The 18,976-nt window shown below is 39.2% G+C and overlaps 2 long non-coding RNA genes across 2 annotated transcripts; one reads left to right on the top strand and one right to left on the bottom strand.

Moving 5' to 3' along the window:
* Positions 1-1,729: 1,729 nt before the first annotated feature.
* LOC149629077 (uncharacterized) lies at positions 1,730-13,680 on the top strand. Its single transcript, XR_016374352.1, has 2 exons — positions 1,730-2,778; positions 2,833-13,680. It is a non-coding gene; the product is annotated as an uncharacterized LOC149629077 (long non-coding RNA).
* Positions 11,206-18,359, bottom strand: LOC149629076 (uncharacterized). Its single transcript, XR_016374347.1, has 2 exons — positions 14,492-18,359; positions 11,206-14,415 (listed from the first exon to the last, which is right to left on the bottom strand). It is a non-coding gene; the product is annotated as an uncharacterized LOC149629076 (long non-coding RNA).
* Between the last annotated feature and the right edge of the window lie 617 nt (positions 18,360-18,976).

Genomic DNA, 18,976 nt, shown 5'->3' with positions numbered 1-18,976 from the left:
CATTTGAAAATTTTAAGTAGTTCAAAAGAAAAAAGAATCCATTTTTTTATATTTTGGTTTGAAATAAATAAATTCATGATAGTAGTTATAACGAACAGAAAGTCAAGGGAATGGCACCGGTAATGAGCAGCAGAAAGGGAGGAAAGTTTGCTTCAAGTTAGCAGAGGGACATAGTAGTGAAAATAGTAATCTAGGATTTTGTTCATTCAAACCTTATTATATCATGAAAAATTCAAGTGAGGAGGCGGAACTACCTAGAAAGATTGATTTTGGCAGATAACAGCGAAAAAATTATGTTCTCACACTACTACAAACTATGGGAGAGTTTCAGGGCCGCAGGTCGCACATGATGAAATTTCAACTCCAGATTACATCAATTCTATCTGGTCGTACTAGTAGCAGGTTAAGCTATAGTTTGCTCAGGTCCAGTTAGTCTCGAAAGGGTTATATAGTCCTTGCAACTTTTAAAAGGTTGTTTTCATGGCTAAACAGATCGCTATTACAGTTTTTTATTCTTTTATATACTATTTTGACACGTTATCTCCCAAAAGTAATTAATGTAATGATAAAATGTTTTCAGGGAATGGAATTGTGGTCGAAAAGCCGAGATAAGTAAATTTTTGAAATTGATTACCAGTAAAATTATTTATTTCAACGGAAAACGGTAATGGAACGTTGTTTTTTCTTAAGCATGCATTTAAGTTTCAATTAAAAAGAAAAATTAATATCTGATCATTCAGACAAGTGATAAACTCAGTCTTATCGATACTTTTTAGGTCTTGATTCTAATCAAGACATTTTTGATTAATATCTGCTCCTTCAGTCTTCATTTTAATTAAGAATGTTAAGAAACTGTTTTACATTTTCAAAATCTGCACTAAGCAGAAACACATATAAAGGGGACCATAACTTTAGCTCAATCAGACATTTAATGATACTTCAAAAATAATACGTAAATCATTAAAAGTTTGCATTCTTATTGTAATTAGATTAATACATTTTTTACAATCATTTATTGAAACGCGAGGCGCCCCCCCTAAAAATTCCAGAAATAGGACCAAATTGACAATTTTAGAAAATTTTTAAAAATGCTGATTTATGTCCGTTTAACATTTAGCTCAAAATTGTCATAAGTCTAATATGAAATTCGGATATCCTTAAAACTTCACAAAGACGATCCGAGATTGTCAATTTCAAACTTTTTTGTAGCATAAACTAGCGTCTTTTTGATTTTAAGCTTAAAACCTTAAACAAAATATAGTCAGGGCTAGCCTGAAAGTTCACAAAGATGATCCAAGATTGTTACTACGCCTAAAAAGTGCCATCTTCAAAATATTTAGCCGGGGAAAAGAGAGCGTGATCGAGTGGGCTATGCTAGTGGTTGGGAGTCGCGGGGGTTGGGACAGGGATAAGGGAGTTGAGATGGATTAGAAATGATGATGGGCGACCTGCGGCACCGTATCTCTCCCAATGTACCTCGCGCACGCCCCTAGTCTTCGGTAGGCGATTGCTAAGTGCTGACGCGTAGCCCCATTTTATTTGTATTAGAACTAGCTTCTATTTTTAAGATAGAGGGAAAGCCCTTTACAATTTCGTCTAGTACGCTGAGGCAGAGCTGTGCTAATTAGCTGACAACTAATTGAATTAGAATTAGCAATTAGGGAAATATTTATGAACTAATTAATTAGACAATTAGCAATTAGACATACAAACTAATTCAATTCAATTAGCAATTAGACATAGAAACTAATTCAATTCAATTAGAAATTAGGCATTTATTTATCAAACTAATTAATTAGAATTACTAATTTCTAATTAATTACTTGTCTAATTAAGGTAAAAAAGAGACCATAAGTAAACATAAAAGTTTAAAAGTGCCCATGGATTTAGTACTTTGGTAATGCAAAGTTTAATGTTTTAATGTCATTGAAAAACGGGTACGGAAGCCATGAATTATTCTCGAAAAATGAGACAAGCCTCGAGCCTTCCGTCATGTTAAAATTTGTCTCATTTCTTCATTTTCTTCCCACAGTTCCTATAATGGACCCCTGAGTAGTAAATACATGCGCACTGCTATTAATTCGAGTAGGTAAAACAGTCGAAATTTCGAAATGGGGCAGTTGCGAACTACGAAATTTTCTACTAGTACTAGTATTCTCTCATATTTGAGGAGCTGAAAAATTTAGAGTAGCACTAAGGTTTCCTCATCGATATAATAAGGCTTTTTCATATTCAAATAGATGAATCAAGAGTTAATTCCTCGATTTTTTTACAACAAATTGGCGTAAAAGATTAATTGAAAATTCAATTAGCTAATTAGTTAATCCTAAATCTAATTAAATTTTAATTAGATAATTACCTTTCCGATTCATACTAATTAATTAGAATTACTTCTCAATTAGCACTAAGGTAATTAAAATACAATTACCATTTTCAATTAGTAAATTTTGCTAATTAATTAGAAATTCAATTAGCTAACTAATTAATTAGCACAGCTCTGCGCTGAGGATGCTGGGAGGACTATGGTGCCGTAGGTGGGGGTACACAGGCAACGCTATAGGTATGGGGGTTTCCACTCCATTCCTCTCTCCTTCAAGGTTGGGACTCCAGGCATAGCCGACTCCATCACGCACTCGACAATGCAAAGCAACTCGCGCCAGCGTGGGAAATAAGGCGGTGACACAGGGCAAATGACCAGTTTAAAAATTGCCTGGTCCAGTTCAAAAATTAAATCGGAGAGGGGTCAGTGGTCCACGAGACTACTAAGAAATTTCAAGGGTAACCAGACCCCACACATTAAAATTCTAATATTTTAATTCTCCACTTCTTTAGTTTAGCAGACGACGTGCTCTGGTCAATGGCCACGGACCAGTTTAATTATTCCAAGTCAGGAAAGTCGCTGGCCTAATCTCCAGTTTAAAAAATCCTTATTTGGTCACGGTCCAGAAAACTCACGTAAACGCGACGCGAATGACAAAAACTACGTATTTTCCGACTGAGGAGAGGCGAAATAGCCTAGCCATTTTTTACGTCCCCCCTTGTATTTTGAAAGTGGGACTGGGACTTGGACTATGGCGCGCGAATACTTAGGCATCTTATACCTTCTCCCTAGTAAACTAGATATCGCTTCTTGGTAAAGCTTTATATAACTAAAACCATAAGTTTATATGATATGTTCCATAACAAGGTTCATACAACTTTTGGAAAACAAATTTCCCTCAGATTTCCAGGCTTTTCCCCATATACTTCCCTGAGTTTTCCAGGTTTTTCCCGTATATGGAGTATCCTATGGAGCAAATGTTAAAGAAGGAGCGAAGGAGCAAATTGGACTATTACATAGTCAAAGGATGTCACCGTATCTCTAATATAACCGGAGTTACGAGCTTTCAAAATTTAGTGTAATGTTAATCCTATGGAGGAGGCAAAGTATCTACAAGTACCCGGGGCTAGTACCTACAAGCATTCACAAGCACCTACAAGTACCCGGGGCTAGTACCTACAAGCATTCACAAGCACCTACAAGTACCCGGGGCAAGTACCTACAAGTACCTACAAGCACCCACTAGTACCTACAAGCACCCACAAGTACCTTAAAACACCCACAAGCACCCACCAGAACCCACAAGTACCGACAAGCACCCACAAGTATCTACAAGCACCCACAAGTACCTAAAAACACCCACAAGCACCCACAAGTACCCACAAGAACACACAAGTACCTACAAGCACCCACAAGTACCTACAAGCACCCACAAGTACCCACAAGCACCCACAAGTACCCACAAGCACCTACAAGTACCCAAAAGCACCTACAAGTACCGACAAGCACCTACAAGTACCCACAAGCACCTATAAGTACCCACAAGTACCCACAAGCACCCACAAGCACCTACAAGTACCCACAAGCACCTACAAGCACCTACAAGTACCCACAAGCACCTACACGCACCCGGGCAAAGCACCTACCCAAAAGTACCCACAAGTACCTACAAGTACCTACAAGCACCCACAAGTACCTACTAGTACCCACAAGTACCTACTAGTACCCACAAGTACCTACAAGCACCCACAAGTACCTACAAGCACCCACAAGTACCTACAAGCACCCACAAGTACCTACAAGCACCCACAAGTACCTACAAGCACCCATAAGTACCCACAAGTACCTACAGGCACCCACAATTACCCATAAGTACCCACAAGTACCTATAAGCACCCCACAAGTACCCACAAGTACCTATAAGCACCCCACAAGTACCCACAAGTACCTACAAGCACCCACAAGTACCTACAAGCACCCGGGGCAAGCCCCCACAAGTACTCGGGGCAAGTACCCACAAGTACCCGACTGAGGAGAGGCGAAATAGCCTAGCCATTTTTTACGTCCCCCCTTGTATTTTGAAAGTGGGACTGGGACTTGGACTATGGCGCGCGAATACTTAGGCATCTTATACCTTCTCCCTAGTAAACTAGATATCGCTTCTTGGTAAAGCTTTATATAACTAAAACCATAAGTTTATATGATATGTTCCATAACAAGGTTCATACAACTTTTGGAAAACAAATTTCCCTCAGATTTCCAGGCTTTTCCCCATATACTTCCCTGAGTTTTCCAGGTTTTTCCCGTATATGGAGTATCCTATGGAGCAAATGTTAAAGAAGGAGCGAAGGAGCAAATTGGACTATTACATAGTCAAAGGATGTCACCGTATCTCTAATATAACCGGAGTTACGAGCTTTCAAAATTTAGTGTAATGTTAATCCTATGGAGGAGGCAAAGTATCTACAAGTACCCGGGACTAGTACCTACAAGCATTCACAAGCACCTACAAGTACCCGGGGCTAGTACCTACAAGCATTCACAAGCACCTACAAGTACCCGGGGCAAGTACCTACAAGTACCTACAAGCACCCACTAGTACCTACAAGCACCCACAAGTACCTTAAAACACCCACAAGCACCCACCAGAACCCACAAGTACCGACAAGCACCCACAAGTACCTACAAGCACCCACAAGTACCTAAAAACACCCACAAGCACCCACAAGTACCCACAAGAACACACAAGTACCTACAAGCACCCACAAGTACCTACAAGCACCCACAAGTACCCACAAGCACCCACAAGTACCCACAAGCACCTACAAGTACCCAAAAGCACCTACAAGTACCGACAAGCACCTACAAGTACCCACAAGCACCTATAAGTACCCACAAGCACCAACAAGCACCTACAAGTACCCACAAGCACCTACACGCACCCGGGCAAAGCACCTACCCAAAAGTACCCACAAGTACCTACAAGCACCCACAAGTACCTACAAGTACCTACAAGCACCCACAAGTACCTACTAGTACCCACAAGTACCTACAAGCACCCACAAGTACCTACAAGCACCCACAAGTACCTACAAGCACCCACAAGTACCTACAAGCACCCACAAGTACCTACAAGCACCCATAAGTACCCACAAGTACCTACAGGCACCCACAATTACCCATAAGTACCCACAAGTACCTATAAGCACCCCACAAGTACCCACAAGTACCTATAAGCACCCCACAAGTACCCACAAGTACCTACAAGCACCCACAAGTACCTACAAGCACCCGGGGCAAGCCCCCACAAGTACTCGGGGCAAGTACCCACAAGTACCCGACTGAGGAGAGGCGAAATAGCCTAGCCATTTTTTACGTCCCCCCTTGTATTTTGAAAGTGGGACTGGGACTTGGACTATGGCGCGCGAATACTTAGGCATCTTATACCTTCTCCCTAGTAAACTAGATATCGCTTCTTGGTAAAGCTTTATATAACTAAAACCATAAGTTTATATGATATGTTCCATAACAAGGTTCATACAACTTTTGGAAAACAAATTTCCCTCAGATTTCCAGGCTTTTCCCCATATACTTCCCTGAGTTTTCCAGGTTTTTCCCGTATATGGAGTATCCTATGGAGCAAATGTTAAAGAAGGAGCGAAGGAGCAAATTGGACTATTACATAGTCAAAGGATGTCACCGTATCTCTAATATAACCGGAGTTACGAGCTTTCAAAATTTAGTGTAATGTTAATCCTATGGAGGAGGCAAAGTATCTACAAGTACCCGGGGCTAGTACCTACAAGCATTCACAAGCACCTACAAGTACCCGGGGCTAGTACCTACAAGCATTCACAAGCACCTACAAGTACCCGGGGCAAGTACCTACAAGTACCTACAAGCACCCACTAGTACCTACAAGCACCCACAAGTACCTTAAAACACCCACAAGCACCCACCAGAACCCACAAGTACCGACAAGCACCCACAAGTACCTACAAGCACCCACAAGTACCTAAAAACACCCACAAGCACCCACAAGTACCCACAAGAACACACAAGTACCTACAAGCACCCACAAGTACCTACAAGCACCCACAAGTACCCACAAGCACCCACAAGTACCCACAAGCACCTACAAGTACCCAAAAGCACCTACAAGTACCGAAAAGCACCTACAAGTACCCACAAGCACCTATAAGTACCCACAAGTACCCACAAGCACCAACAAGCACCCACAAGCACCTACAAGTACCCACAAGCACCTACACGCACCCGGGCAAAGCACCTACCCAAAAGTACCCACAAGTACCTACAAGCACCCACAAGTACCTACAAGTACCTACAAGCACCCACAAGTACCTACTAGTACCCACAAGTACCTACAAGCACCCACAAGTACCTACAAGCACCCACAAGTACCTACAAGCACCCACAAGTACCTACAAGCACCCACAAGTACCTACAAGCACCCACAAGTACCTACAAGCACCCACAAGTACCTACAAGCACCCATAAGTACCCACAAGTACCTACAGGCACCCACAATTACCCATAAGTACGCACAAGTACCTATAAGCACCCCACAAGTACCTATAAGCACCCCACAAGTACCCACAAGTACCTACAAGCACCCACAAGTACCTACAAGCACCCGGGGCAAGCCCCCACAAGTACCCGGGGCAAGCCCCCACAAGTACTCGGGGCAAGTACCCACAAGTACCCGGGGCAAGCCCCCACAACTACCCGGGGCAAGCACCCACAAGTACCTACAAGCACCCACAAGTACCTACAAGCACCCATAAGTACCCACAAGTACCTACAGGCACCCACAATTACCCATAAGTACCCACAAGTACCTATAAGCACCCCACAAGTACCCACAAGTACCTATAAGCACCCCACAAGCACCCACAAGTACCTACAAGCACCCGGGGCAAGCCCCCACAAGTACCCGGGGCAAGCCCCCACAACTACTCGGGGCAAGCACCCACAAGTACCCGGGGCAAGCACCCACAACTACCCGGGGCAAGCACCCACAAGTACCCGGGGCAAGCACCCACAAGTACCTACAAGCACCCACAAGTACCTACAAGCACTCAAGTACCCACAAGTACCTACAAGTACTTACAAACACCCACAAGTACCTACATGAACCCACAAGTACCTACATGAACCCACAAGTACCTACATGAACCCACAAGTACCTACATGAATCCACAAGTACCTACATGAACCCACAAGTACCTACAAGCCCCCTTAAGTACCTACAAGCACTCACAAGTACCTACAAGCACTCACAAGTGCCCACAAGTACCTACAAGTATCTACAAACACCCACAAGTACTTACAAGTATCTACAAACACCCACAAGTACACACAAGTACCTACATGAACCCACAAGTACCTACAAGCACCCACAAGTACCTACAAGCGTCCACAAGTACCCACAAGTACCTACAAACATCCACAAGTACCTACAAACACCCACAAGTACCTACAAACACCCACAAGTACCTACAAACACCCACAAGCTCCTACAAACACCCACAAGCACCTACAAGTACCTACAAGCACCCACAAGTACCCACAAGAACACACAAGTACCTACAAACACCCACAAGTACCTACAAACACCCACAAGCTCCTACAAACACCCACAAGCACCTACAAGTACCTACAAGCACCCACAAGTACCCACAAGAACACACAAGTACCTACAAGCACCTACAAGTACCCACAAGCACCCACAAGCACCCACAAGTACCCACAAGCAACTTCAAGTACCCACAAGCACCTACAAGAACCCATAAGCACCTACAAGTACCCACAAGCACCTACAAGAACCCATAAGCACCTACAAGTACCCACAAGCATCAACAAGCACCTACAAGTACCCACAGGTACCCACAAGCACCCACAGGTACCCACAAGTACCTACATGCACCCACAAGTACCCAGAAGTACCTACAAGTACTTACAAACACCCACAAGTACCTACATGAACCCACAAGTACCTACATGAACCCACAAGTACCTACATGAATCCACAAGTACCTACATGAACCCACAAGTACCTACAAGCACCCACAAGTACCTACAAGCACTCACAAGTGCCCACAAGTACCTACAAGTATCTACAAACACCCACAAGTACCTACAAGTACCTACAAGTATCTACAAACACCCACAAGTACACACAAGTACCTACATGAACCCACAAGTACCTACAAGCACCCACAAGTACCTACAAGCGTCCACAAGTACCCACAAGTACCTACAAACACCCACAAGTACCTACAAACACCCACAAGTACCTACAAACACCCACAAGCTCCTACAAACACCCACAAGCACCTACAAGTACCTACAAGCACCCACAAGAACACACAAGTACCTACAAGCACCTACAAGTACCCACAAGCACCCACAAGTACCCACAAGCAACTTCAAGTACCCACAAGCACCTACAAGAACCCATAAGCACCTACAAGTACCCACAAGCACCTACAAGAACCCATAAGCACCTACAAGTACCCACAAGCATCAACAAGCACCTACAAGTACCGACAAGCACCCACAAGCACCCACAAGTACCTACATGCACCCACAAGTACCCACAAGTACCTACATGCACCCACAAGTACCCACAAGTACCTACAAGCACCCACAAGCTAATCAAGTTTAAATAGCTTTAACCTAAGCAGAGAAAAGATAAAATGTCCATTATGCTAGCTATTTGTTCTAAGAATTTGACTTAAACCGCGGTAAAACGACCTAACTCGCTTCATACACTACATAATTCATGCTAAAAAGTCGCAGGTTCCATTATAAAAAAACGTCTTGGTTTGGACCAAGGCCGAAAAAACAAACGATATGTGTGAGGTTTATCAATTGGCTGAAGTTTCAGATATTGCAATTTTTTTAGTTATTTTTATCCATTTAATCCTTAATCAATATTAAATTCAATCAACTGATTTTACTGTTAATCGATCTATTCCCTCTAAATTAATTGAAAAAATTACATATCTACGCTTTTTCAAGAACAATTACATTTTCCGAAAACATTTTATCATGAAATTAATTATTTTGAAGGGAGTACGTGTTGAGGGATTTAATATTGAATATTTGAAATACTGTGTCTAAAAAGGCCAAGCGAACTTTGACATAATTCGAAAGGAAGATGTAAATATTTAATAGTGGATGCCAAACCAGGGTGTTGCACGAATTCATACATTTAATTTCGTATATCGAAATGCTACATTTCTAATGTCGCGACTGTGAAAGAAAGGTTGCACTGCAATTTTCATCTTCGTACTTTATACTTTCTTGGGGCGGGGGGTTAAGTTAAGTGTGACCTTCTTCGTTTAACTGGTAATGAATGGAAATGAATACAAAAGCCATTGGTACTGAAACGTATTTCTTTTTATGTAATCTTTACCTATACCTTTGGTTATATTTATACCGATATCATATTTTTCCAGTGCTACAGATAGCTACTTACTAACAAAAACCACACAGGATAAACGATGTTGCTTTGTCTTAAGTATACGGCATTCGTTTATTAACTAGTCTGAACAAAATAAATTTAAATTATCATATTTTTTTTAACATCAGTCTTCTTAGCAACTTACCGATTTAAAGGAATAGCGACGTAATTTAAAAATTATCTCAAATCTAAAGAAAACCTTACTTTTTTGAGAGTATAAACTCTTCTGATTCCAAATATATGCTTGATTAATATTTAAATATGAAGGAAAACACAGAAAAAACACTTTGAAAACTTGAAATTTGGGGGGCAAAAGCAAATTTGCGGAGAAGATTTTTGGCGGGTTTTCTCCTTGCTACGTCACTCACGGCATCTCGCGGAAAAGCCAAGCGCGCGCGCCCGAGACTCCCGAGTATACCAATGCCGCGCGAATCTGAATAAAATAGGCTTAACGCGGCGCTGAGACACTTATAGGCGTCACGTGAGCGACATCAAGAGTGAAAGTTTCTCCTTACTACGTCATCAAGCGAAACAAAATTTTAACTAGGCCTTTTCCAAACACTAAACTTTGATTGCAATTTTACTAATTTCTACGAAACCAAATACAAAAGTAAACATATCATAATAAACTAGATTTTTCAAGGATTTTTTTAGCATTATAAGTTTGTGGGTGACGAAAATTATGTCGCTAACACTTTAAGTTTTTTTTTTTGATGCAAACTTGAAAATTTGTCAAGCCAGCAACAATTAAAACTATGTCCGTCAAGTGCTTACACGAAATCCCTTCAAAATAATTAATTTCATGATAAAATGTTTTCGGAAAATGTAATTGTTCTTGAAAAAGCGTAGATATGTAATTTTTTCAATTAATTTAGAGGGAATAGATCGATTAACAGTAAAATCAGTTGATTGAATTTAATATTGATTAAGGATTAAATGGATAAAAATAACTAAAAAAATTGCAATATCTGAAACTTCAGCCAATTGATAAACCTCACACATATCGTTTGTTTTTTCGGCCTTGGTCCAAACCAAGACGTTTTTTTATAATATCTGTTACTTCAGTCTTAATGTAATTAAATTTTGAATAATTATGTTTGCTTTACCGTCATACATTTGGGGTTGATCTATTTCTAATTGCTTAAAGAAGTACTTCAGTATCGTTAATTACATTTAACTTATATCCAATAACATTGATTTCGATAAGCATATAATGTTGCACTTTATTTATGAAAGAAGCTTAAAAACGACGGTATTTGAAATATGGAAGAAAAATATTTGTTTCGTACACTGTATACGTATACAGTGGTGTCGAGATCAGACCAACAGCTTCCTTTATGTACAACCCCCAATACTGCCAACGGGTGATGTCATACTAAATTATACAGGGTGTAAATAAATGTTTAGAATTCATGTTTTATTGTATGCAAGTGACAACGAGTGACAAGGTACAAAAAGAATACTGGAGAATGCAACAAAATATTTTAAAGCACTGTCCTACGATTAGTCTTAGAACGTGGGCCTCAAATTGCAACCTCTTAACTGTTTGGTAAACACCTCAACGTAAATATTCGACGTTTCTACCATTGTGGTTTAGGCAATCTTCCAGACGACTGTCCATGTCTTGCAATACATTTGCAAGCAGTAAACTCATGACGCATGGTAAGACTAATGGTATTGCCGTCTTGGGAAATCCTCGTCCGTTAAGGCTTGATGTAGGGGGTATGATAATGCCAGTAATGATGCCCTTGTAAACTGGCACAAACAGTAGAATGGCTTAGTGCAACTTCTTGTTCCACCGCTCTACTATTAGCATGAATTGGCTTCAAAACGTGCTACGATGTCAAAATCTATATCCTCATTACAGACTATACAGTCTCTTCTACGTTCATGATCTTGCACTACCGAAATCACGAAGGTGCTCGCCAATGTCGGAAAAGGTGCTTCGCACCGGATGTTGTCGGTGTGGAAACCGTTCGGCATAAAGCACTGCCTTTAGTTGAACGTTACTGCGACCTTCACCCAAAAAAACATCCTGTCCAATTTGTCCTGGTTAGAACAGGTTGGCATTTTGCTAGGAAACGAGACTAACTACTGTAATTCTACTACTTAGCTCCTACACTGAAGACCCTGTATATCAAAAGGGACCGGAAGTACCTCAAAGTTGAGTTTTCAAAGATTGCCAGATTGAGCAGGTCATGGGATTTAAAGTGATGAAGGTCGCTTTAACGTTCAACAAGTGACACCGCGGTATGTTTTTGGTGCTCCAATGTCCTCACCCGATAGGTCCAAACAATTACCATCCTGGTTTTTCGGCTCAGCGTTGTGGTATTGCCGGTTCCATTAGAAATACAAGGTCTGTAGTGTTACAATTGTAACAATACTCCTGTTAAAAAGGCACACAAACTGTACCCCCGCCCCCTCCCCCCAAAACACTTTTAAATTTCGCGCCTTTTCAATGGCTCTCTTTTCAATATGGGAAAAATGATTTTAAATTTTTTAAGTGTAAGAATTAAACAGGAAAATGGAGGCTGAGTGAAAGATAAGTGTAGTTTTAATTATAATTTGTTAGTTTAATTATAAGGTATCCATGAATTTACCAAAAACATTCGTGTTTTGGGTTAATTTCACATTAATTATACTTGATTAAGTTTAATTTAACGGTTTATCTAGTGTGGATTTAGTTTATAATACAAGTTTCAATGAAATATTAACTTTAATTGCAATTACTCTAAAATATGTATGCGCTTTTGATGTATTTTAATGATGAATTAAATTAATTCGAAAGCGAAATAGGAAACATCTGTGGCTGTGCGAAAAACTTGCGTTGTTTTAATCTTAATTTGAGCGCAGTTCGGGAGAGTGGATTAAGCTTAAAAGTATAATTTATTGGAATTTTTTACCCTAATTGGAATATTTTGTGCAGTTTAACATTTTTGCCACAGTCATTATTTTACCCTAAACTTTTGAATTTCGCGCCAATTAATCTACTTTAAACATAGTTGAAATTAACTGAAGTGTGAAATAGAAAACATTGGGATTTACCAACGGCTTGGGTAGTTTTAATCTTAATTAAACAGTTTATTTAAAAGTTATTTGAGCTTTTAATCCAAAAAATGAATATTTTTGGTTTAATTTCACGTTAATTATATTTAATTGATTTAAAATTAACGTAAGATTGTATTTCGGCAGTGTACATTTAGGTTATAAATGACTTTCAATATATACTTAACCTTAATTGCAATTTTTAGTGGGTTTTGACTCTTATTTTACCTTAAACTTTCAAATTTCGCGCCTATTAATGTACTTTAAAGATAATTTAAATTAACTAAGTATGAGATAGAAAACATGGGGCTATACTAACAGCTTGTGCAGTTTTAATCTTAATTAAGTATTTTATTTCAAAGTTACTCGAGTTCTCATCCAAATATGTATATTTCATGTTTAAATTAACGTTAATTATACATAATTAAGATGAAATTAATGAAGGATTGAGGTTTGGCAGTGTTGATTTAGCTTATAAAATGAGTTTCAAATCACCTTAATTGTAAAGTTTAGAAGAGTCTTTCATTCTTGCCAACACAATGTGTTAAACTTTTATCATACCACGTGCTAAATTTGCGGTAACATAAAAATCATCTATAACATATGTTAATGAATGATGTGATTCTATAGTTTAGCAACTTTGGCTTCAATAACAGTAATTAAATTAAATACCTAAACAATTCATAGCAATTTAGACAAATAAATGTGAACTGTGGAGATAGCCAACAACGTAACCCTCCGTTGCTGACGTGGTTACGTTGGAAAAATCTGCGCTGATGTAAACATGGAAATTATTTGACTAATTAAATTACATAACGACACTGTCCTCCTGGATTAATCAGCACCACTGTTACTTATATTTATGAATTAACAAAATCCACTGTTGGTAACAAATAGTTAAGCTGCGCTAACGTAAACATCACGACTCTGCAGTAGGGAAAACATATTAAACTTTTTGTCATCTTACGAGTAGTATTTTGAAGTTTTCGATCTTTTCACAGGGTGAAAAGCATTATCTTTATTTCAAAACGTTAATAATTTGAATAGGTATGCCATTTATTGGAAGCGCACACGGTAAATACAGCATAAAAAGCCTAGTGTTTTTTTTTTTTTTTTTTTTTTGTCCACCTACTAACACTAGTGCTTAGCCGTTAGGCCTTGAGCACCAGGAAGAATTGAGCGGGAGACCCTACGCGGCCCAGCACTGACGGGGGCCGCTAGGTCGTACGTGTAGAAGCAGGGAAGGAAATGAGGTTTACTTGGGAGGTGACGGAAGGTGGAATTGGGGTAAGTCACCTCCGGCGGACACGGGACAGTCGGCACCTATAGGGTAGGATCGCCGACATGTGTCGTAGTCCCTCAAACTTTGCCGCCCAGAAGCTTGGCTTACAGGAGTGCGCCACACTCCCGGCAAGCCTAGTGTTAACCCGGTTAGGCTATGTTTCTAGCATAAAATTGAGCAGAACAACAAATGAGAGCTGGAAATCAGCCTTTTTAATAATCTTTAAAGAGTAACTAAAATAGGGTAATGGCAGCCCTCTGCCTTCGACTGTATTAAGCTCTATGGGGAAATAAGATGGGGTGCTATTAGTCTATACAACTTAAGCCTTGGCCGTAAAGAACGTTCAAAAACTTACTTTAAATGATATAAAAACCTCTGTTAACTGTAATTATTTACCAAATTACTTTTCTAGACGAAAATTCGACCTGATAACGACGTATTTCTTATTAAGGGTGCTACAGTTAATTAGAAAATACATATATAAAGGTGCTCAAGCTCGGTTGAAATACCAAAGTAATTTGTTAGCGTCCACTGCTAAGAAATTAGGAAAATCAGCAAGAAAGCCAACATTTGAAATATGTCAACGTAACTTGTTAGCACCCACAAACCTAGGCCCTTCTAGTTGTCAACGAGAACGAAATGTAGAATTAGGTTTAAGCGTGCTATAAGGTTAGGCTGACTTCTGGCCCAAAAGTAATTTTTTGACGTACTATCTTAATTAGTTAAATTACAAAAATTAGAATTCATTAATTAAAAATCGAAACACGTAAGTTTCCCATTTAATAAATGCTTGTTAATTTAGAAGTATTGCGAAAACTAACTTCGCTATACTTTTCCCGTATGACCTATGACCATTTCGTTAAAAAACCGAAAATTTTTTAATGCTTTTTCTATGGGACGCTAACCCTAAAAGGTGTGACTTTTTCTTTAACATTACGGAAGGGTGTCATGTCATATCTACAAGGGCCTACCGGCCCTGTAGAATAGTTTCAGGGTAAACCACGTAAGTCGGAGCATGTAATTAAAACTATGAAAAACAGTACTTAAACTTGATGAAAAAAAAAAAAAAAAGGCGCCAACTATGGATATGGCCTCATATGGGGCTTTCATTTAAGACCGTTTTCAAATCTATCTAACGTATAGTTATTTTTGTAAGGGTATGGACAAAATTTGTAACTTTGGAAAATTTCCCATGTTATTTCTATGGGAAATTTCCAGTTTTTCGTCAAAATCTGTGATTAATTTTATGGAAATGAAAACCACCCTTAGCAACTTTATTTTTTATAAAATAAACTAATTAATGGATCTCTTTGAAATTTTAACCACATATTAAGGGTTCAAATTGTAGTTCAGTGGAATTTTTCGAACCAATTAGTACAATACAAAAAAACTACATCCAAACAAAAACCCTCCTTATACATTAAGAGCAGTATGAAGTCTTATCTAAGAGAGTTACCGCTCTCATAGAATAAACGTACAAGTCATATGAATGAATCGATGGATTTGAAGACTGCTCTAAAATGAAAAATTTCTTTTAAGGGGGAGGACAACTGACCTAAAGTTCGAATCTTTTTCAAACGATGGCGCTCAGATCTGCGGGGAATAACACAATTCTATCCCCCGTGTAGTAGGTATTATAGTGGATATTTAGAAGTTTTCCTTCTATAAACCATCCCTGTACCGGAATTCAGTTAACCATTTATTATTATTCAACGCTATACGAACGCCGATAGAAATAACTGTCATGAAGGCTTTAATGTATGGAACATTAGGTGAGACGAACCTGATCTCGCATCTTTGAAAATGGGGATTTTTTTTTTTTTCAAGCGCGGTTAAGATTACCAGTGAAAGGGAAAGGGCGTGCGTTACGGATCAGGGATAGATAGCGACCTGAACAAGAGGGGATGTTCACCTCGACATTTTTCATTAAGGGGGAAGACCACTGAAGACAACCCAAAATAGTTCGAGTCCAGTGTTCAAAATAATAGCCCCATACGGTTAAAATTTTACTCACTTATAGTTTAAACCCTCTCCTAACGATTAAAATAGTTTTCATTATTTTTAACTCAATATTTAAGTCAGAATATTTTTTCCCGCTGGTGAAGTTTTTCTGTAGTTATTCAAGACCAGCTTTTACAATTCAATACCTAATTTTTTGCCTAATATGTCATTCGAAAGACAATTTTGAGCTGCATCGATTAAAAAAAAATTCAATTAAATCCGTCCACCTGACCTGTGAACACCTGAGATTGTTAGGGGAATTTTATCTTTGGATAGCACAATTTCTTTTATTGACCACCATTACGGGAGTGGTTTGCCCCTCGCGTGACACCGTTACGGTTACCCCTTTCTCAATAGAAACGCTTGTAATATCTGTAAAGTTTTTTTTTCTTGAAACTACAATACCTATAAAACTAGAGCTGTACTTCTCTTCCCTATTGAAAGTACATTTAGTATAGCTTTGAAGGCACTGAAGTATTCATCTGAAACATGGTAACATTTAAGAGGGTCTGAACTAGGCCTAATGCACAATAAATGTAGCGCTATTCGAAAGAAGGGATAATTTGAGCGTCAGATAAGGTGTGAGTCTTGCTCCTAAAATGTACACGTAGTTTACGGTTAGTGAACCTTTGCATCATTTTAATACAGTAATGGCAGTGCTGCGTATGCAAACGTCATACTCTTCTCTCTTAGCTCAGTGTCATCCCCCTACTGGGCGCGTACAGTGTCCCCTCTTACAAGAGCGAGCCCAGATGGAGGGATACATAGTCTACGCCCCTCTCTACCGCCACTAGTAGTCAATTTTGTTACAACGAGATCAGTTTTTAATTTATTTAGCAGCAAAACTTTTTCTAAGACTTTATATCGCTAACCAACTTCGAAATTAAAATGTATATGGCAACAGAGTTAAGTCTTCCTTAATCACCCCTAAGAAAACAAGAGTTCCAAGGAAACCCTTACAATTTTGTCGCGCTTTCTAATGTATTTTAGCAATGTATAATGAACTCCATATTGATATAATAGCAAAGGATAATTATTACAAAAACTATATTTAGGCACTGTATAATTAATGCCTTACTTATATACAGTAACATTGCTAATTAATATTGAAATCGTATAAAGAATATCTCCTCAACAAAAGCCGAGATACAACAAACCCCAAAAAATCCTTATTTCTCAGCCTGTTACGGCTACAATGACAGGGAGCCGAACATACAGAGGTCACACAAAAGACACGTGTCCTTGGAATGACCCATATTAGTTTAAAACACGTTTCCGCACAATTTAAATGAGATCATAGTGTTTAGCAGACGGCATAATGAATTTTAAACTTTTTAGGACGGTCTGAGACAAGGACTAGGCAATATCCCCGTCGGCGTTACAGCGTCACTTTCGGCGAAAATGAGCCAAATAACGATGAAACCGAATTAAAAATAACGATGAAACCGAATTAAAAAATTAAACACCGTTAGCGGAATGCAGTGAGCAACAAAAAATGTCGAGTCCGCACGTTTAATTACCGAAATTCAAAGAATAACAGCGAAAACATGAGAGTGGAGGTATTTTAAGTAAGGTCTCAAACACAGTTATAGAAAAGCCCCGTCATGAGTCCCGAGGAACAAACAATAAGAGCTTTTCCAAGACCTATGGCAAAACGCTGCCAGTAGGTAAAACCAAAAGACGGCGATAACACGAAAAATAGTTTAAATCACTGAAAATTAAGTTTGATTACCGTTAACGGAAGGCTTTAGAAGTCGTTATGTGCAAAAATCAAACGAAGCCAACTCGATCACGCGCTCAGCAAAAAAAATCCTTATTTCTCAGCCTGTTACGGCTACAATGCGACTCTGGAGCAATGAGATAGATCTCTATGAGAGAGATAGAGTTACAATTCAAATACTCGCGTATGCTTATTTTATTTAACACGTTTAAAAACTTGACAGCTTGTTACACAGATTATAGCAGCAGACGTTAATAAAAAAGTTCTTAGGGTGGCGCCACCCGTATTTGATAAAGATTCATGCTCGATAAAAGGTGTATTGCGAAACGTCGATCTCGAGATCTCACGTTGTGACTCTAGGTTTCATATATATATTCTATCTCATTGCTCTGGAGTAGTTTAAAGAGAGCGAAGGCGAGACGACGACGAAGGCGGAGCTGACGACGAAAAAATGCGACGACGAAGGCGGAGCTAATTTTCCGTTTTATGTCTCATAAATGGATGTCCGTAATATTTTGTCCCATCAAGTTAATCGAAAAGAAAAAGACCACCAAGTAAAGTTCTTAGTCGCAAAAAGCGCCATCGACCTTATAGGAAGAAATATTACGGCAATACCAAGTATCAGACAACGACCACATCTCTTTTCGACGCCAGACCGTTTGTGAGCCAAACAAAATGTAGAGAGGAAGGCTAGCAGTTCAGTTTCAGTCGTTACTTGACTAACTCGGCTAATTTCAGAGGGCCTGACAACACTGCACTGCAGTTAAAGCTGAGAGAGGGGGAGGAAATATCTCTAGCCCTTTTAGTGGAAGCTATCTATATTTAGAATAATAAAATAACATAAAAATTGCTTTAAATTAATATAAATCGATTAAAACTGGTTGTATGACCATTTCTGACTCCCTTTAATTAATAAAAATCATTTAGTAAAGTAAATTTTATTTGAACACCCGTGAGAGGGTCAGTGAGGCCTGATTTCAAGAAGGATAAACTAGAATTTTGTTGGTGATAAGCGGGAATAGCCCCGAAATCCACGAGCAGCAAAATTCTTTGACGAAGCGAATGAAGCCTTTCAAAATCGCATTCACAGTCTCCCGTATTAACCCCTCCCCTCGGTAG

The sequence above is a fragment of the Phalangium opilio genome, unplaced genomic scaffold (assembly GCF_054372755.1).
Source record: "Phalangium opilio isolate 3A_F unplaced genomic scaffold, DU_Popi_V2 ptg000105l_1, whole genome shotgun sequence".
NCBI classification, from domain to species: Eukaryota; Metazoa; Arthropoda; class Arachnida; order Opiliones; family Phalangiidae; genus Phalangium; species Phalangium opilio.
The sequence above is the reverse complement of the archived record's forward strand: the minus strand, read 5'-3'. Positions and strand labels throughout refer to the sequence as shown.